Source organism: Anser cygnoides, chromosome 1 (genome assembly GCF_040182565.1).
Source record: "Anser cygnoides isolate HZ-2024a breed goose chromosome 1, Taihu_goose_T2T_genome, whole genome shotgun sequence".
NCBI lineage: Eukaryota > Metazoa > Chordata > Aves > Anseriformes > Anatidae > Anser > Anser cygnoides.
Window position 1 is genome coordinate 168520361 of NC_089873.1, and position 21358 is coordinate 168541718.

General features: G+C 44.5%; 1 protein-coding gene across 10 annotated transcripts in view; it reads left to right on the plus strand.

Moving 5' to 3' along the window:
- Positions 1-21358, plus strand: part of KLF12 (KLF transcription factor 12) — a 248643-nt gene that overhangs the window by 14009 nt on the left and 213276 nt on the right. The window contains exon 1 of one of the 10 annotated variants that reach the window (XM_066987679.1): positions 16403-16418. The exons of the other annotated variants lie outside the window; for them this stretch is intronic. The gene's annotated coding sequence lies outside the window, so the exon portion shown is untranslated. Of the gene's footprint in view, positions 1-16402; positions 16419-21358 lie in introns of those variants that run through there. 10 annotated transcript variants of the gene reach the window in all.

Genomic DNA, 21358 nt, shown 5'->3' on the forward strand with positions numbered 1-21358 from the left:
GCTTCTTCCAAAGATCTCAACAACAAAATGACTTTGAGTACATCACTGTAACCTTTTGTTTGCAGAATTCATTAAGCTAGTCATGCCTTAAACTGATTTCAGTGTTTGTCAAATAAGAAAAATAATAGGAAAAGAAAACAAGTAAGCAGTATTCTATTGTAATATGTTACTCTGGGTTTGGTCTTTATCTTCATTAACACTTGAACTTTATTATTAGATGCATAATACATTTCTGAGAGGGATGGTGAGGTATGTTCGGGCCTCTATAGGTGGTGTACTGGCTGATAATTTAGATATCATTTAACAAGTGCCTCACTTTTACTTGTGCAAAATAAATGTAATGCTATGTACCCTGAATGTTTTAAGGTCTACTAGTATTTGGAAAAAATACTCAGATTTTCTACAGTATACAAGGGTTATTATACGTATGCTTCAGATTGGAAAGTCCACAGCGATGTCTGTAGGTTCTTGCCATAGAAGCTGCTTGAGTTGCTTCTGTAGGCCTACTTTTTTTTTTTTTCAGAAGATACAAGGAAAAGTGCAACTTCTTTCCTTTGTGAGACCAAGGATAACTTCTGTGAGCCATGTAGCCATGAAAAGTATATTGAAAGAGGCTGTTTGCAAGAGGTATTACCCACTTGGTTTCCTTGGAAACGTGAAACATGATTTACAAATATTGACTTGAGAAAGCTGCAGCTTAGAGGAAATCCTAAACTGTTGGTTCAAGCTTTTAAATTAATATCTCTGAAGAGTGCAGACCATATTGAAAGTTACTACATGTCCATGAAATTATATTTATAATAATTCTGGGTTTTTATGTTCCTTGATGTAATAGCTAATTCTAGATTCAGAAGGAAGGGAGAGAATCTGTGAGGGTTTTGCTGAATAGGGAGTGCTGAATTTGGTTCTGGTTTCACGTGTGTTAAATGGCTCAACTCTCACTGAAGTTAACATGCATGTTTCTAAAAATCAGGTCTTCAGTGACTTGCTCTCAGCTGATGGGGTGAAACCTGACTTTTTTACTTCTCATGCCTTCTAAAAGTTTCTGTGTACTTTGGAGGGTGACTTTTATGCTCTTAGTTATGTTTATGCAAAAGAGTTTGTGAGAAGGGCAAGCAAATTGCATTTACTGGATAACTTGTTCTTATCATATAGGAATACTTTTATATACTTAATTTTAAAGGCTGCTGGTCATAATCTGGTCTTGCTGGAATTGTTAATGTTTTCAGAATGGAAGTACCTTTATCCCTGGAGCATGATACATACTATACAGGGTGTCCTGAAGTTGGTATTAGATTCACGTTGAGGGGAAAGGAGTGTTTGTATGTGAGAATAAGCATAGAGCAGAGTTTTCTGTGCATTTTACAAGAGCTGAGCTCTGTACAGAGTGGACAGTGATTGCCTCTGCGTGCTCATTAGTGTGGAAGAAGTCACGGTACTTGTTGTCATCCATCTCCCAGGCTGCCTGTCCCTCCTCTGCAAGCTGTAGTCACCACTCATACTGGTTCCACTGTCAGTGATGCCACACACTGGCCAGAAGCGTTAGGCAGAAGGGGAGGTCAGTAGATCAGGAAAAGAAGGTTTCTGGGTGTTTTCCTTTACAGAAGGAAAAGTGAGAAAGGGAAATGCTTGCTTGATGAGTCTTTTACTTTTTTGTTTGTTGTATGCTTGTTTGAAAGTCCACAGATAGAGTTACAGAAGTTACAAAAGGTAAAAGTTACAAAAATTAGAGAAGGTAAACTTTTATATGGCCAAAGGCAGAACAGCAGGTTTATGAAGTCATTTGTTGAGGACCGTGAACATGCATCAAGAAAATGTGAATATAGCTTTTCAGGATGCCAAACAGATACTAATAGAAGAGGGAGGTAATTATGTCAAATGAACTGTGGTTCTTTGTGTAACCAAATAAACTGCATGGATTACTGCAAAGTAAGTCAAGATGGAAGCAAGGATTCGCAGCATAATAGAGTTCTGCTAAAATTATGATTGTTTTTATGTGAAGCCATTGTGCCAATACAAACTGAATTTCATATTGAAGGACTGATTAAAAGTTAAATGCCTCCAGATGAAAAGCGAACAGAAGTCAGTGCTCTTTACTTAAACTTAGAAGGAAGAAGGGATAACTGCAGCGAATGTGTATGGAGAATTATCAGAGTATGAAAATAAGAGATGGAAATGTATGAGATAGCAGTGTGATACTGCTTTTATCTGAAATGAGAAAATTATTCTTGGTTCTTTTATTTATAATATGACGCGTGTCTTCTGAATAGCTTGGTTATGTGGCTACTATTCTAATGACTAAGGTATGCTTGCCTTGGGGCTGTGATCATGAAAAAAATATACCTTAGTCCCATTGCTCTCCTCCAATTTCCTTTGTTTTTCTAAGGTGTGACCAGTGAATTGGTAGTGAATAAAATTCAGTCCTGTAGAAACATCAGGAGAGCTTTAAGTGTTTGCTGTTTTTCCTGTCAGAATGTTGATACCGTTTTCAGCTCTAGATTCCTTATTGTTTCTAGCAAGTATAGATAGATTTTCAAAATAGTTATGTGATACTTACTACTTACTACTGCTAGAGTAATACTGAATGCTCAGATCATTCTGCAGCTTTGCCACGGCTCCAGAGAAACAGTGTCAACGTCTGTCCTTAGGTACGTTGGTTTTTACTTCAGGTCCTATTGACTTCTGGGAGTATGGTGATGAAGTCTGAGATTACATTAGTCACAAATAAATAGAAATATCAATTCAAATAGAAAGTAAGCGCCTCTTTCATACTTACCTGCAGCCTGCAATGTGGTTGAATCTCTGACTGGGAGATGCTTCTGTGTCCATACATGACAGCTGCAAGGTGTTAAAGATTTCTAGACACATTACTTGACTTCTCTGTGGGTGAACAGCAGCAGTCTGGTGTGATGACAGAAAGAAATAGTTTTTTCTCTGGTGGAAGTAGCTGCGACTTGTGTTTTCACCTTCATGGTATGATGCTGAAATGAGAGATGTTAGCGTGTAGGTAAGTTGGAGATGATGCATCCTTTGAGTCCAAATTGGCTCTTTCATATCTTCCAAAGTGTTTGTGTCAACTAAACATTGGCGTGGGCTGTCCCATGGGGTTAGATCCACTGCACAAATGTCAGGCTTGTCCTCTGAAGGGTGGAAAGGGAGAGGGGAAAAAGACTTGATGGCGGAACTGGCAAGGTCTGCAGGGTCCTCATTATTGACGGTAAGGAATGAATTATCCTGGACATCTGTGGCAGGCTTACTTGGTCTGGATTCAGATGTGCACCCAATGCAACTTGAAAATAAATTCACCAAACAGCAATGTAATAGCCCATGTAAATGGTGAAGTTAGTAGGGGAATGGGAAATACAGAGTTTCAGGGAGAGATTAATGTGGCAAACGGTGTCTTGTGGAAAAGGCCCAGTTGTAATGTACTGAAAAAAAAACTTAAAATGCTGGCAGGCATCCTCTTCAGTGAGCAAACTGAAGAAGCATGTCAGTACAAAATGTGATATGTGTTTGGCCAGTTTTTCTGAACTGAAAAATGAAAGACATGAAATACTGTAAAATGTACGACTGAGTATTTCTATTGTCAAGAAAATCAATTGCAAATCATAGGTTTGTATACATGAAAAGTGCAGTTGGAGTAGCCATATAAAAATGAGCAAAACCATCGTTGGTCGTGTTTCCAAGAAAATCTTTTCCAGGATGGCTTTCCTGGATACACAGCAACCTCTACTGTTCTCCGGGCTTGGTGGAGATGGCTGACACACTGTGATGCTCCTAACTTAGGCACTGCTGCTGACAGTCCCCAGTTTACGAATGTTGACTTTTATTTTTTGCAGCTTGATAACTAATGGGGACAAGATTTCAGAATCTGGTCTTAATTGCATCCTTAAAAGTTCTTATGTGCATGTGGTGGGGTGAGATGAAGGTACAAGTGGAGAGGAGGGAGGGGGAACATCTGTTTCTTAGCTGAAGTTATTTATGAACTGAATCAGTCATCAAAGAGGAAGAGTTAGGGGAAGAACAACCCCGTGGATAGAGAGGAGCATGCAGGAAGGAGGTGAGCAGCAGGAACCTAAGGAGGATTGAAAGTCACATTTTGTATTGGGCTAATGGGAGATAGAGCAGCCATAGCAGACTGGAGTTTTCCTCCTAAATCTAAAAATTGGTTAGTTTCCCAGTTTCCAGGAGGCTATGCAGGAGAATAACAAATAATAACAAAGAAGAGCTAAGGACAAAACAACACAGATGCAGTCTCATAAAACCAGTGAGTGGGCAAACAAGATTGCGCTTCTCAGAAAACTTGAAGTGTTGCAGGTGCTCTGGTGGCAAGGTCAGGGTACCAGCCTTCGTTCTGTCGATGGACAATACTGAAAATACACATCCCCAGATTTTGTAATTCTCAGCTGAAGAGATGCAACTATGGAGATCCTGTTCCTCTGCAGCCCTACGCCTGTTACTTGCATCTGACCCTTTTCTCTCGGCTCCATCTCCCTTCCTGCACAGTAGCAACAGTAGCTTCATCCTTGCAGAGGTCTGGAGAACACATGTCTTTGGACGTTTCTTTGAACGAAGGGTTCTCGGATGCTGGAATGAAGGTGCTGTACAAACAGGCAAAAACTTGTGGCATGCAAGAAAATAACTGTGTTCATTCCAGAGTTTTTGAAAGTATAAACAGTGAAGCTCTTGCTGAAGAGTATCTGCTAAAGGACATAAATGAGTGCATGCCAAAATCTAAAACAGCCACTAATGGATTTTTTTTTGAAACAATTGTGCTTTAAAAAATCAGGTCCTTTGAAAAGCAACAGGGATAATGCAGGGCGAAGTTTCCATTTTCAGTGCAAGTGGATATCTGCTTTTGTAACCAGCAGCCTTTGTGGGGCCAGGGCGTTCTTTCCAGCCACTGTGTCTTGAATGTCACAGCAGCTAAGGTAAAATTCCTTCTTCAGAGTTTCATCAGTTGTAATAGTGAAAAGTCCTGTAGTAGGCAGACAGCTGGGGTGTCCTGTTTGCCTATTTCTTTTCTTAGATACTTAAAGCTAAGTTTTCTTCAGGGTTTTAAAGGCTTGGCACTAATTTCTCTGTAGTGTAGACAGCTGTATACTTACAGATTCTTGATTTTCATGGTTTATTTTTGTCACTGGGCTTCAGTTAAGATGTTGGTTTCTTCCCCTCCACCCCTGACATACTTGAAAATTTGAACTGAGTTTATGAGGTTATTTGGTTATTTCATCATCGGTAATAAAACTGCAGTAGTTAAAAAGAGGTCTCCCCTCGTGTGTAACTGTGTTATCTTAAAAAATACAGGTAATATTAAAGGAATGACATATAGACTCTGTGTTGTCTGTTTCCATTTCATAATCAGAATAGGTAATTTCAGTTCTAAGAAAACAAACAAACAAAAAAAAAAAACACCGGGAAAATACAGGAACTCCACAATTGTTTTTCTTGCCCGAGTATAATATTTAGAAGAAACTGTGGATTCAAGCTTACACGTGTTTTCTTTGTAACTCTTAGAAGTTCCTTCTGTTTTGTTGCAAGTTCGTTGTTAATTAGTCTCCACATGTATTAGTTCTTTCTCTGTTTTTTGTGGCCTTGTTACATACACTGTCCTTTCTTGTCTGGGATTTGAAATCTAACCAGGTAATTGGGCAACATCCTTCTTCAAATTACACTTAACAGTGACTGCTTTCTTTTCTAACTCCTCTTTCCCATCTCCGGTATAAGTTAACGATGCAGTAATGTGCAGATGAATATTAAGACCAGGGATTGTGACACTGTAGATTGTGGCTTTCCATTTCCATCCCTGGTATGGATTGTGTATATGAATCTGGGAAATTCTCTTAGCATTCATTCTTATTTAGCAGTTAATGATAATAGTTGAGGGAGAATGACCTTTGTACAAAGGTACTATAAGCTAGAGGTCATATTAACCTGGCTTGAGACAGTCGGGGTGTGGTCTAGAGATACAGAATTGTTTCAGCTCATTTGCTGAAACAGTAAAATTAGTCAGAAAACTTACCCACCGTGCCTGAAGTTGGGTACCGAAAATGTCTGCGTTTGAAACAGTTCAACTATTTGTGTTCGTTTTCATACCGAGACATTGACAAATGATGCGTATATATTCATGTATAAAAGTATGATAGCTGCAGGAATTATTCTTTATGGATCACTATTCATAAAAGTTCTTGCATAGTAATTGTGTCCAGTTACATACCCTTCCACATCTGAGAGGCAACCAAAGAAGTGATTAACTTTGTCTTCCTTGCCTTTTTTGCTCACAGGCATGAAGCTTGTTTTAATGTCAGTGCTGATGAGCTAGTAGTTAACCTTCTCCTAAAAGTGTTCCTTTCATCACCATCTGTACAAACTGTGAGTTGTATGAGATACATGACCTCACGTCATATCACTTTGAAGAATTACGAATTTCGTCTAGATAATGCTTTTGAACGTATGAAAACAGCAGCAATAGTTAACCGGATTTTGATTCTGCAGTATAGCATAGAAGAGCCCTTACGGGGCTAAAGTTTTAACTCCTGCAAATCATAGCATAGCAGTGATAATGAGTTCAGGGCTCACAGAGACTGACTTTGGGGAGTATATGATTTCTGGAGCTGATTCTGCTGGAATGAAGTGAGTAAGAACAATTTTGTTGTTTCTTTCCAGATACAAAATATACGAGCATTTACAATATTTGTGTTTAGTGCATCAGTACTCTGTTAAGCTGGAATTAGAAAAGTGAAGTATAAATTTTTTTTTCCTGTCTTTATACTGAGCTGTATCAGAATTACGGTGCATCCAAACGGATTATTGCTGTTCAGCAAATCTTTACAGAAAGTATGTGAATGCTATGATCATCCCGTTTGCCAAGATGTTTTATACAGATTTGTTACAATTAGATTGGTACTCAAAGCACGCTTTGCTTTTGCTAACAGTAGAGCCTGATCAGAAGGCCATGGAGAATAACAGAGTATACGGGTGGTCCCTTTGAGGAGAAGCTGATCTCATTTGGGTCTGTCCAAAGACTTGGTGACTCTAAATTGTTTAATCTGCTTGGAGAGCACAAAAGCGATTCTATTATGTTAATCAGTGGTTCTGCATCATCCCAGAGTTGCGCTGTGTGTTTCTCGTTCTGTTGAAGAATATAGTTCATAAATACATTGTAAATGTTTAATTTTAAATAATTCCATTGTTTTGTTTGCAGTGTTTACAAGCCCCGGGCATAGGTCAGGATCCCCTTATAATAAGTGGCCTGCAAACAAACTCCTAAGAGTCTAGGATTAAGACAACTGGCAGGGAAAGGGCACAAGCAGGCTAACAGGAGAACACACAGGAGAACGAGGCACAGGACCAAAAGCAACTCCCAAACAAACAAAAACTCCACAAAAAAATAAAACAAGTCATACAGAGGTAGTGAAAAACCACACAAGTGTCAGCACATCAGCAACAAGCAAAAGAAAATTTGAAGGTGGACAAAACCCTCCTGTTGAGGGAGTGACTACAGAATGTCCTGTAGTGTGTGTGTATAAATACAGTATTTTCTGTGTATTTCGCCCATCCTTCCTTGGACTGCTTCAGTGCTGTACGAGGTTGACCGTGCTGTTCCCTGCGTGTTTGCACCATTTCAGTCCAGTTGTTGCTCCCGTAGTAAAAACAAGTCAGTGATGGTTCACCACTCTCACTGGCTCTTCTCTTTTCCTGACCTGCTCAGAACTTTCCAGTCAGGAACCAGCTCCTTCCATCAAATCTCACTGGTCAGAGTGTCTCTGCACAGCTGCCTGAGGTGCACTGAGTTTTCCCTTACCTTTTAAAACCATTTACAAGCATTTACTATTCCCCCCCCATCCCCTCATGTTTTGTCCTTTTCATTATGGCTCTTCTTTCCTCCTATTTCACCTTGCTGGTTGGTGTCCAGCCCAAAGGTGACAAGTCTGTCACCTTTGCTCCAACTTTTTGTTTTACAGGGGGTAACTTTTCCCCTTGCTTGTGATAGGTTTCTTCTGGTCTCTGTCTCTGCTGTGCCTGTCATTGTAGGCATGGAGCCCTCCCACGGAGTTAAGGACTGCGTGTGGAGCTGGGCTTAATGACGGGGTGCTTGAAAATAAATAAACCACAGGAGGACCATTAGAAGTTAGAACCGTTAGCAGAAAACAGAAAAATGTCTGAGGTTCCCAGAGGCTGGGCGAGGAGGCCTCGTTCTTCATGAGGGCTGGGGAGCTGAGGGGGTTCCTCAGGTGGCAGCACGGGCAAAGCTGCTACCGGCGGCCGCCAAAGGATGAAAGGGGACCCCGGTGGGCAGCTGGGAGCCACACGTGGGGACCTCAGGAGAGCAGGGCACAGCGGGCTGAAGCTGTGCAGTGAGGCAGAGGAGGCAGCAGGGCTGAGGGAAGATGGCCTGGCTGAGAAGCGGGGTGAGGAGGCAGGGGAGACGGGCAGCGCTGAGGTGAGGGCTCGGTGAAGGAGGCAGGGCGCGCCCAGCCCAGCACCAGCAGGGCAGGCGTGGGGCAACAAAATGCCGTGCCGCCTTGTTGTCAGCTGGTGTCAGAAAGAAAGGGGGGAAAAGACGGCGGTAGCGGTTTAATGGCAGCCGGGAGGGTTTTACAGAAGTCTGGGAAGTTTATGGTGGTGTTGGTAATAGCATGCAAATCCTCGCACTTAACAAAGCTTTAGTAGGCTATCAAGTGACATGAGCTACTGACACGGCGCTTAACTCCGGTGTTGTAACATGTGGAGCTGAACAAGAACCCTGACTTAAAGGAAACTACTTTTTACATCTTTGGCTGAAAATGCCATCAAAGAGGTTAAGTGCTTGGATTTTTTTCTTTTTTTTTTTTTTTTTTTGCCAGCATTATTACACGTGTAACGATATCTGCAAGCAAGATCGGCTGGCCTACGGCTCACTCCACGTCTGAAGGAAGTATTTTCTGTCACTCACTGCAATGATCCTGTCTTTGCATCTGTGTGGTGCCGGTGTCCCGTGTGCCCGAGGGCTCCTGAGGCAGGCTGAGGCCTCCCCGAGCAAAGCCGTCCACTTCCCAGCTGACTTACTGGGCAGCTGCTATGCTGGAGTCAAACCTTGGCATGTTCGAAGTGAAAAGAAATCAGTCGTAGGCTGTTTTCAGAGAAAACAGCACGAACAAAGAATTTCCTTGAGGAGCCCTGGACAGGATTTGGTACTTCCATAAGCCTCTGGGGCAGGGGGAGAGGGTGGCTAGGGAGGGGGCAGCGTCGGAAGGGCAAGGGCCAGCGCCTGTTTCAGGGATCACTGATTTTTTCACTTAAGGTGACCGATGGCTTTGTTTTCGGATGCACGGTTTGAAAACAGGGCAAACATTCCTCAAATTGCTTGAATGGTTTCAGTAGTGGAGCTCTTCAGGCCAGATCGTGGCTCTGCTGTGTCTCTCTGATTTTTTTTTCACGTGAAATTTTCCTGTGCAGTTCAGCTGTCTCACGCACCTGGCAATTGGAAACTTGGAAAAGCTCAAAGTGGAACTCCTGGAGCCCTCTACCTTCTCAGACACGAGCAGGCTCTGGCAGATAGCTATCTTACTTGGCAATTATTTCTGCCCAACAGTAACAAAAGTGGCAAGGTACTAAAGAGCTTTTAATGCTCACTTTGAATAAGTTGATAAAATGTGATGGACAGCAGCCAGAGGAGATGAATGGAGCACAGTTTGTTAAAGGTACTGCAGCAAGTCATCGGCCTCTTTCTCCTCTTTCCTACACAAAAGTACCCCTGCTGTACTGCAGAGAAGTGAAACTACTTTGCAAGTCATATGGTACGTTTTTCTCCTTTGCTTTTCTATCTGTAGTCTCCAGTAATCTTCACAACCCTCTTACGCTGTTTTTTTTGTTTGTTTGTTTGTTTGCTTTTGCAATATTCTTGGAAGCTTTCAGATTGTCAATAAGCATTGATCAGAGCTAATTCCCTGAGAGAGTCACTTCTGTGCAGTCCCCAGTAAAGTGTGGTGGTACTGTCAGATTGTCCCTCAGAGAACTCTTGAGCTCAAAAGCATCAGAAAATAAGTTAAGTGCCAGGCACCTTTGCAAGGAAACCATCAGTCCTCTTTTTTTTTCTTAATTTTAACTTGAACAGGTCTTAGGGGTAAATATTAAAGATGCTTCCCCTGGCAGTCCTTGACCCCCCTGTCAAGATGCACAAGCTGTGTAGCTGGGGTAATCTTTTTCCTGCATTATCCTCCTCTTGGTATGTGTTAAAACAAAACAAACTGCTATAATTGTGGTGGTTGATATATCCCCACAACAAGGACTGAGTAAAGGTTAAAGGTTTCTTGAAAACTTGATTTATGTAATGTGCCAGGGCTGGTTATCAAATCAATCAGGCACTGAGCTAACAGCGTGTGAACACGTGTAAATCTTCTATTTTGTCACCCTTTTCTTTTGTCCTCATTTCCTGTCCTTCTGCATGAATTGGTGGAGTTATTCAACTAAGTACTTGCTATTTTTTTCTTCCCTGTGTTGCTTCACCGTTTCTTCCAGTGCATCTCTTTCTAGTTTAGTCCCTCACCTTTACCCTTCACCCCCTTGTAAATATATTCAGACTTGATGGGAAAAGGGGCATAAAATAGTTGTCTCCCTCACATCCCTCTGAAAAGTTTACCTGCTCTGTAGTCCCAAGAGCAACTCATGAAGGGTAGGCTTCTCCTATGTGCGGCCAATAGGAGGTGATTGCCAGAGCATTGTTCTGCTGAAAACTTATTTTTCTCTGTGCATAGGGGGGAAAGAACCCTCAACCAAGTATTTCTAAAGCACTGATTAAGTGGTTAATTAAGTTTTGTGTTCTGCTTTCCCTGAAGTACCCAGTAATCCAGTACCATGGCTGCGCTGGTAGGGTTGGTCTGGGGACGTGTTCTGGGCACAGCACCAGCAAACTCACGCACTGAAGCTCAGATGAAAAATGTAACTGAGTTTTCCTCAGAGATTGTGCAGAAAAGCCGGAGCCTATCCCTTCCTCTATTCAATATCTCCAGTTTTCATCTGGGCTGTTCCAGCCCAGCGGCATCCAAAAGTTTCCCTTGCGTAAGGCTGTGACGTAATCTCCGAACCTCTGTTTGCAAGAAATGGATCAGTCCAGCAGAAAATGAAGGGGAAGTGAGTTTACGGACGATGATGCCCACCCGAAAGGATAGAAACTGGCTGGTGTGGATGAGTGCAGATTGTTTGACCTATGGGCCTTGGCTGTTACTGGCTTTCAGGATTACTAGCCTCCTTTCAAAGGCCTTGCTGGTCAAGGTCTCAAAACGTGTCCTTTCCAAAGACTTCATGTGTTTTGTTGAAAAGTAATAAGAGAAAACGGCAATAGAAAGGGATTGGCTGCCATGCATGGAGGAGAGTATTTTGGGCAGATACTGCGACTTATCCAGAGAAACACATGCAAGTCCTGTGAGGCAGCCCAGAAGCAGGCTTGTGCTGGCGACGGGGGGTTTGGGTGCTCTGAGCACGCGGCTGTAGGAGGAGACAAGCCAGCAGGCTCTGCCGAGGCTGACATTGCTGCACCCCCCTTGCACCGGGCTGTGTCCAGCACTGGAGAAATGAGACTTCAGAGATCCATTGTCATCTCCCCCCAGCTCCTCCAGGGTGTGAGGTATGTGTCATGGGCTTCTCGAACCACGTGGAGACTTTGGTATGTGGTCCGTAGGCTTGGGAAGGTTGGCCAGCCTGACTCCCTCCCTTCCCTCTCCCGAGTGCTTTTGTGCTTTGCAGCTGTGTTGGTTCCCAGCTGCTGCTGCTCTGTCTGTATTCCCTGCTGTAAAAGGCTTTTTAGACCTCACCACTGACCTCTCTCCTTTGCCAGAAGGTTGATGTGTCTCCAGTGGGGCCTCTGTCCCTCAGAAAAAGTGCTCAATTACTTTCCCCATCTAGTAGCTCTCTACTTGGCCTAGCTGAGACGTCAGACTGCGATTGCATCACTGGCATCATTTGTAGCACAGAGTCCTTGCAATGGGGTATGGGCATGCCTGGCCTGAAATCACTCTTCAGCGTGCAGTTCCCAACACCTCTGCAGTATTTAAGTGCTGGTGTCCCCATGTGTGCTTTCTTTCAGTAACAGCTCCTCAGTGATGAACAAAACTTACCTCACCTTAGTCTTGCCAGTGATGGGGCGCTGCTCTGACAGCCCACGTGGCTTGGGAGTCCCAAGAGTTGAGTTGTGTTCAGGGCTGGGTCACCTGGACTCCGAGCAGCACTACCACCTATACATTGAGTGAGCGAGCTGCCATGGAAATTGTCACCTATGCTCTCGGGCTGTCAGCTTGGGATTAGGTTGTTTTCAAACACAAAACTCGCAGAAGGACTGTATCCCTTCTGTGCATCCACAGAACAGATAAAATCTGTGGAAGCAATCGCAGAAGTCTGTTAGCAGCTGTGCAGAAGACTTCTCTCACAGAGTCGCCCTGGAGCACTGCTGTAAGTAATGGCTGCTTTGTTAAAAGTACAAGTATCCCCTAGGAACCTCTCCTGCGAAGGATTACCCGTAAGCCCAAGTTGAGGTGTCTGCTCTGCTGGTTGGGCTTGTCTCACTGCTATGTGCAGGCCAGGCACTTTAAACTGCTCGAAGAGGATTTGTTCCCACAAGTTCTTCCAGGTGTGTTGGAGTTGTACAGAGTCTGACGGCTCCATCTGCTTTTCATTTGTGTATTGGCTATCTCCAGTTTGCAGTTCTTCCTTGAGGATCTTCCCATTGCTTTTCTGGTAATTTACCTACTGAGTTTTCCGTGTCACGTGGCAAACCATCTGCTTGCTTCTTACTTTTTGCCTGAATTTATGAGAGTTTTTGTCTGACTATTTTTGAGTTTGTTTTTGTCTGAGATCCGCAAATGGCTCACGTGGGGCAGAAGAGAGACCGTTGTTGGTGCTCTCACCAGCCTAAAGCACCAGGCGTGGAAAGTGGCCCAAATCCCAGCTGATCGTGCCCTCATGTGTCCAGCATCTGTGTACGTGGTGCCCCCAGACAGCTTCCACCACAGTTTCAGCTTGGTGCTGATCCTTATCAGTGTCTCGTGATTATCGCTAACTCTGCCGCTGCTACACGTAGTCTTGCAACTTGAGGAAAGGATGTCAGAAGCAATTTTTACTAGGTTGGGGGACAGTACCTGTGAGCTGCCTCTGTTGAAGTTGTTACTGGATCAGTACAACCAGCGTGTGTAGCAAGAGAAGGACAGCCACCCACAGTCAGTGCCACTCACTTTATAAGGTGAGCATAGTTTGAGGATCCTTTTTGGTAGGAAGTGGTATGAAATCCTATGCAGCCACGAGGGAAGTCACGAGGGCACCCTGCCATGTCACCGTCATGGTGACTTTCTGGCATGAACATCGCAGCTGCTCTTCAAACCAGTTCATATCTGGTTCCTTCCTTCTTACTAGCTTCTCCCAATGGATCGACAACTCTCTTTGTCTTTCTTTCAGTAATGCGTTCCTCTGTCTGACATTCCTTCTCCCTGACTACCTCCTGCTCCTCTTATAGCCCTCTCCCAAGTGCTCCGATTCCCTGCGGCTGTGATCCTTGCAGCTGCCTCCTCCTGCGACTGTATTAAACCCTCTGCCTGTCTTGGAGGGCTTTAACCCCCTCCTTCACTCTACAGTCTGATCTGAGAGATCTGGAAGCACGGCAGTGATACAACTTTCCCCTCACTCATGTTTAAGTGCTGAATGTGGAACGGTCAGAGGGAGACGTGGCTTTGAAGGAGCTGTTCAGTTGTTTTTTTTCTCTGTAACTTGAGAGAGCAAGAGCTCTCGGTTGCACTGGTGGTAAAAGTACATCAAATATGGTAAGCAGGCCAGGTGTTTTCTGTTCAGTTTTTCCTTTGCTCCCAACACCATACCACCTCCAGAAGAGTGAGAAAAATTACAAGGAGGTTTTTGAAGGCTAAAGGAGTCATGAATGAAAAACTTGTAACGCTGTGTTACCAAATACAGGTTGCAGCCAGAGGGCTCCTGCCCAGATGAGTTATCCTCCCTTTCAGTGGCAGCAAGAAAGCTTAAGTAAACACCTCATGATCAGCCAGGAGATGGGAATTAGTGATGGGCTTGGTCTCCAGGCCTGTCCAAGTCCAGTAAATATGTTCAGCTTGTTCTTCATAGTAAAATTGCTGTCTCCATGAGACTTAAGTTGGATTTTGGCCAGCCGTCTGTATGTAACAAATAGCTGTGTGTCTTAAAAATGAACAAAAGCACAAACCAACGCAATAGTAAGTATTTGGAGCCAATGCTCTTTTTCTTTTCTTCTCTGTCCTTCACCATTCCTTCTTTTAGTGTAATTCCCCCCTTTTCTTCACAAGGCTTCTCCTTGGCAACTTCAGACAATCAAAAGTAGAAAGGGGGCTGTGCTCCTGCATGGTGGCAGCGGTACCGGTGGCAGAGGAGAGGTGCTAGGAGCACATCGGCCCTGTGATGCTGCTCACAGCTGTCCCCCTGGGGGAAAACAGACTGGTCTTCTTAGGACCTTCCAGAAGCAACCAGTCCTTCTGTGACCTTCCAGAAGTGCCCTGCGACCTCATGTGTAGGACCTCCCTACTAAACATTTATGTGCTGTTGTACCGATGCTTCTAGGAGGGCCGTAATAAGTAAACAGATTTTGTCTGTCTATCCATGCCGTTATTTTATTTTATATATGCCTTTTGTTTGTCTGTCCATGCCTTTGTTTTCGACTGGACATAAGTCATGACTAAAATTTCGGAAAGCCTCTCTGTCATTTTGGCTGTGAGGCTCTGAAACCTAGTAGCTTTAGCAACGGGACTGTAGCTCCTGAAGTGGAGATGACCTGCGTGGTACTGAGGTGGTTAATTTGGGTTTCCAACATGAATTGAGCTTAAACCTCTTTACCTTAGGAGACCTCCTCTTGTATTTGCACAGATGACTGCTGCCAGAGGAGCAGTGTTCTCTGTCCGCACCGTGACCACACCTGGGCCCTGCTTGAAATCTGACGCGGCTGACTCATGTCCTTCGTAACCCGATCGCGAAAAGGTGTAGAGCGGCCGTGGGCCAGAAGAGGTGTCAGCAAGAAAGCGTGTTGGCTGTGCCACCCGATCCCTAAACGCAATTGCAGTGTGCTCCTCCCTGGGCAGCGTGCAGAAATGACATACTGCACTCCCCAAATGCCAGCTCCGCGAGCCGGGGCGGTTGGGATAAGGCTACAGCCTCGGCGGTGTTTCTCTTAGGGCTGTGTCCCGAGGTAGGGCTGTGAGGCTGTGGAGTCTTACAGGTGCCGTCCTGGGTGCTAATGTGTGCAGTGAGATTCAAAGCGCCGGTAGTAAAATGTCCCCGAGTGATTTACGCTTGCGTCTAAGCAAAGCTTACGGACGCAGGCGTTCTTTGGGAGAGCTTGTTGGTATGCATTTAAGCTTATTTAAGAAAGTTTATTTAAGTAGTGGGGCCGTTGTCTTTTGGAGTGTTTTGTGCTGTCTAGCAGGCTGAATCGCCGTCCCTGCAGTCTTCTGGGTGAGTTGGCGGTGCTTTGGGCACTGCCACTCTCCCTGTCTTTTCTTAGCTGTTCTGTTGGATTTCAGTATGCTCCGTAGATCTTTACACCTCTCTTGCCGGTATGCTTCTCAGAGTCTTCCTGTATTATGGGCCCATGACCAGAGTAGCAGCAGTGTGAAATTTAGGCCTTCTTCGCAGTTTTGGGATCATCTCCAGATTTCTGAACAGGAACTCTTTTGCTCCAAAGCAGCGTATCAAGGTACAAGAGCAGCATTGGGAGTGTTTCGGTAGTTCATTGCCTCACTTCCATGTGTTTGGAAGGTTATCTCTGCAGTAAGGAGTTGCAGGTTTTCTTTCTTCTCCTGGGGAAGATAAGGTTCTGCAGAATCAGATGACGCTCCCGGAGGCTTCCTACTCATCAGGTGTGGGTGGATGTTTCAAATTGTGTTCAAAAGGGAGGTTCTCCCCCCCCACCCTCACCCATCATTGTCAAAATGAAAGTGAACGTTCACACTTGAGGGGTAGGGGTGAGAACCCACCAACCCAAAAAAAACCAAACAAAACCAAAATAATGCCCTACCCTTTTCTGCTTGGGAGCAGGCTGCTGGCTCTGCCAGCTGGTATCCTGGAGAGAAGCCAGCGAAGCTGCTCTATTTTCATCCACTGACACAGCGCACCGGGGCAGCTGGAGGGGCAGGCACGCAGAAAGCAAGCAAGGGGGAGCGGTGGCTTTTTTTTTTTTCCCCTCCCCATTTTCTCTCCCAGCAGCAGAATTTCTTCTTGGTGATTGACAGCTTCACAGTTTCGATGCTGCTGAGGTTTTGGTACGTGGAGTGATTTGAAAGGGCTGGAAATGTCTCAGCCAAAAGTGTTGAAGGGGGAGCTCTCCATTTGTCGTTTAAAGAAGCCAGTCTCTGTCTCATGTGCGCCTGGTGTCGGGATGCTGTGGTGCCAGTGTCAAGCAAACCAGCTTGCCTTGGGTAAGTGAAATGGGGACCATCGGGGCGGCAGACAAGACCCTTTGTTTAAACAACAAAATGGAGAATTTTTGACTAAGTAAAGGTCAGAAATGCCAAGGCTGCTATTAGCTGACTCAGTCCTGCAGGAGATTATCAGAAAAGCGGTACTACAAGAAGTAGGACACACATCATTTATAATTTATCAGTATATAGGAAAACACATTTAATGTCCTGCTGTGCAATAACTGTATCCACTACAGGATCACCAAACAGTGATAAGATGCTCAGCCTGGTTTTTAATTCACCTTTTTTTCACCTACAGAAGAAAAGTCCTTTTGTCCTTTATTGTTCACTTGATCAAGAGCTTTATTCTGTGTGCTTGTATCTGCATGGTTAGAAGAGTGAATGGATTACGTGCTAGTCACCACGGTGTGTTTAAAGTGTGCCGTGAACTTCATACTGCAAGCAATTAACGAAAATGAGGTTGCTTCTGAAACCTAGCAAAAAACGCTGTGCTACCCAGAGGAGCATGCTGGCAGGCCCCGAGCTGGCTCAGAGTAGAAGTCGCCTGTTCTGGCCGTAGCAGCAGAAATGCTATCTCACTGCAGTGTGTAGTTAATAGAACCAGACAGAGTTGCAGCATGAGTGCACTCAGGGGTCACAGCTGTGAAGGATGCCATGCTTCAACCTGATTTAGCAGTGGGAACCTTGGCAGGAAGTCGCCGTGTTTATAAGAAGTAGGGTAACCGCAACTGCAGGCAAACCTGAAAGATTCCACTGTGGCTTTCATTATGAATAGCAGGCGGGAGTGCTGAAAACTGTCTTTAAAAAATTTAAATACCAGTGAGAGACACTGTGTAAAGGAGACATAGATTCCACCACAAAGTCTCCCAATAACAACAACAGCAAAAATTGCCTGCTCCGTGTCTGTTCCAGTTGTTACAAGATAGAAAATGAGCAAAGATCCAATAATTCCAATACGCCACATTTTTTTCAAATACAAAGTTGGTGTTGGAGAGGAGTCGGGGAAGAGGACAACCGCTGTCATCTTGGTTGGTTTCAGCAGGCACAGAGAGGACAGGCTTGCAGTCGTCGTCTTGCTTCGTCGGGTTAAAAGGTCGCTCCTCCCAGTGGTTTTGTGTTGTTGCAGAAATCGAGTGGTTTTTGTTGCCTTTTTTTTTTAATGATAGGCTGTGTTAGTCTGACTGTTGAAATAATGTCTTTTCTTAATCATTTGAATGCCACATGAATAAATGGAAGTTACAGCCTGACTTTGAATTTAGACTGAGAATGGTAAAGATCTTACAGTCATCTTAATTTTGTAAAAATAAAGGGATGCTTTTTTTTTTTGTCTTAAGGGATCAGAAATCCATGGAAGTCACAAATCTCAGTCAAGGTTGCATGCTGTGATGTGTATTTTCCAATGTAGGTAGATGATTTTTATGCATAAAGCATCAGATGTGAAGCTCCCAGTCTCTGGCAGTGATAACAAGTGAGTCATGTGAGCCAGGATTTTTGGCTGACATATTATTGTGAAACAAAGTGTCAGTCAGTTTTGCCTTCCCCACATAATTTATATGAAAATGGTTTAGATTGCCAAAGATAAATTAAGAATTTTCAGCCAAACTTCCCCATTGCAGAGAAACAGATTTGCAGTGTTGGAGACACGAATTTCACTTTTAACCTCTGTTATTTTACATATAAGCTCGTATTAAGCCACACCTGAAAAAAAAAATTGTTTATTGTTTTTTCATTCTGCAGTCTTTTAACCTCTTTACTCCTCATAGTCTTGGCTGTTTTCCTGGTGCATTACAACGAATGCTGGAAAGGATGCTGAACCTTCGTGGTACCCAGCTCCATCCTACCTGTTGTATCTCCTGCACAGCAGTGCAGGAGCTGTCTTCTGTGAGATCTTTGTTGCTTTGTAGCTCCAAGCTGGGCTTGCAGAGGCCCCTGGCTGCAGCCCAGGTGCCTGTGGCTCCCTGCTAACCTGCCACAAGCTCAGCTGGTGAATTGCATAAGCGTTGTGCATGAAATCAGTGAAGAAAGCCGGGGGGGGGGGGCAGAACACTCAGTGGCTACACGTTATAATCTGGTTCTTGGTGGTGCTTGGCATCCAGCATCACAGGGAAATTTGATGAAACTCAGCGGACAGTCAATTCTGAACTTGACTGATGTTATCTGCTTCCTCAGAGGTCAGGAAAGCGCAGGCTTGAGCTTGTTCTGGTCACTGCTGGGACTGATTTACAAGCCTGGCGTGTGGGTTGGGCAGATGATGAACTCTGCAGCTGGGCAGGAGGCAGCAAAGAGCTTGGATCCGGCTGGTTTGCCCCTCACTTTGTACCTGTGTACCTCGATGAGCTCCGTTTCATATCCTACTTTCTGCGAAGTGGTGGGTGGTGCGGATCTACCTTGACTGGGTGAATTGCAACAGTCACTTTCATGACATGTCTTGATGTAGGGTTATGGAGGCGACGACTGCAGTCCCTCGCCTCTTGATACCTTTGGAGAGAACCCAGAGCTGTTTTCTCTGGCTCCGTTTGGCACATTGTGTAATAAATCTCTTGGGATCAACATATTTAAGAAACCCTTTTCCTCTTCAATACCTCTGCTGTTGTGATTAAAGAAATTACTCGAGTTGGAGTCCTTGTTGCATGGAAAGACAGTTACTAGCAGTGCATTTTCCATGGGGAGCTTTGGACTTCGGAATTCTTGTTCTGAATGAGTCCAAATCTCTATTTCCTTTAGCCTACAGCTCAGGCTCCCCCTTGTCTAACAGTTCTGTGAACAGCAGAGATCGCCGACAACTGCAGCTTGTACGCTGAGAAATGAATCTTGCAGCTGGATTGGGTTTTGGCTTTTGGGGAGTTCAGCACACAGTTTCTAGTTGCGTTCTTGTATTTGTGAATTTACCAGATAGAGGAAATTGCCTAGAAGCTGTGGTCTGGGTTTTTTTCTTTTTTTTTTCCCTCTCCCCTCCCCTCTCCTGTGATACAGATCTGAAGCAGTTGGGTTGGAAAACTTTGATATTACAGAGCGATGCAAATATGTAGGGGGCTGTGACATTATTAAATCTATTACAGGGACTTAGTATTGTAAAGTCTGTATGGAAGAGTTAAAGTTCAGAGTGCCATTTTGCATTCACGCCCACGCCTCCTACAAGCCACAAGAGTCTTTAGGTTTCTCGATTATGTGCTTCTCAGCCTTAAAGACCAGCTTTAAGAGAGTAATAGCACGGGTCAAGTCAAATAGCTTTAAGACGTCTCAAGGTGGTAGCCTAAGTTCTGAGCACGCCAGCCCCGTTTGAAAATGCTGGCTGACCACTTGGGCTTGATTTTATTTTATTTTTTGAGTTTGCAGACTCCAGTGGCCCCTGGAGTTGCACGAGGAGTTGCAGCATCCTTAGAGCCCTGCCAGAGAGGCAGGGGTGTGGGGAGGGTCAGACCGGTACATCTGCCCGACCCTCAAGGCTTGGTTGAGCACCGGGTCTGAGCAAAGGCTGGGTTTGCGTTCTTGCTGCTGTGGTGCAAGGTATCTCTTTTGGCAGGTACTGCCTAGCTCTTCAGAGCTTCTCATTTTTATAATTATCGCAGAATCGCAGCATGGCTGAGGCTGGCAGGGACCTCTGGAGCCCATCTGGTCCAGCTCCCTGCTCTAGCAGGGCCACCCAGAGCTGGGTGCCCAGCACCACGTCCAGGTGGCTTTTGAAGGTCTCTAAGGAGGAGACTCCACCACCCCTCTGGGCACCCTGTGCCAGTGCTCAGTCACCCGCACAGCACAGAAGCGCTCCTGGTGTTCAGAGGGAGCCTCCTGTGCTCCAGCGTGTGCCATTGCCTCTGGTCCTGGCACTGGGCACCCCTGAAAAGAGCCCGGCTCTGGCTTCTTTGCACCCTCCCTTTGGGTATTCATGCACACTGATGAGTTCCCCCCTGAGCCTTCTTTAAGCTGAAGAGGAATTCAGTTCTGGACGTGGTTACATTTTTCCCTTCTCCGTGCTTCAAAATCGGGTAGAAAATTGTAATCCTTCTCTTTTCCAAAACAAATCCTGCTTTCCAAGCACAGCCCAAGTGTGGAAAATCTCACGCTAAGTGGCAGGAGCTTCTTTCTGAAAGTGCTTGCGCGAGAGTTAGTGGCAGTGCTTATGACTCCACAGTTAAGATTGTCTAATTTAGCACCCTGTCATGAATCACATTTCGCACTTTCCTTTTTTAGTGTCTTCTGTTTTGAAGACAGGCAGGTTAAATTTAATATTACTCAGTGACCATAAATACCTCATATCTAAATGCTCAGATTTGTAGTAGAATAGCCAATTAAAAATTCTATTATTTTTAAATTGCATAAATGGCTGGAGAGACTGAATGAAGTCTAAATAACCACCCTAGATGATGATGATTGTTATTACCAAATCAGTTGCAGTTGCGTTGTCCTGTTCGGGGCTATTTCTCATTTGAACGTGTTGTTGCAGCAAGAGAATTCTGCAACTTTTTTGTTGGCTCACAAATCCCAAAGAGTGGGAATTTCCTACTGCTTTGGGAAGAGAAAGAATATGGGAGGTGGGCAGAGCGTTCCACGTGTAGTATGTGAAAAACACTTTAGAAACGCTGAGCTACGTTTCCAGATGCTCAGCCTATGATTACCATAAACTACTAATGCAAAAACGGGGGGGGACCACTTTTATGGCAGGAGATCACTGAACTGGAAGGAGCATGCTCGGGACACCCTACAACCTTTACAAAAGCGGGATCTCCCCAGGTATGTTCCTTCTCAGTTTTCTGAAGGGCTGCTATCTGAAGATGTTCATGGTGTTCATTAATTTTTGTCCAGCAGAACATCTTGAGTAAGGTGAGCTGTATATCTGCCTTCTTTCTCCTCCTCTTTGATTTTCTTGGTTTGTTGCTGCAGACAGTCTCTTTTCATAACGATACCGAGGCTTTTCTAGATCTCGCTGCTCCCTCGCTCGT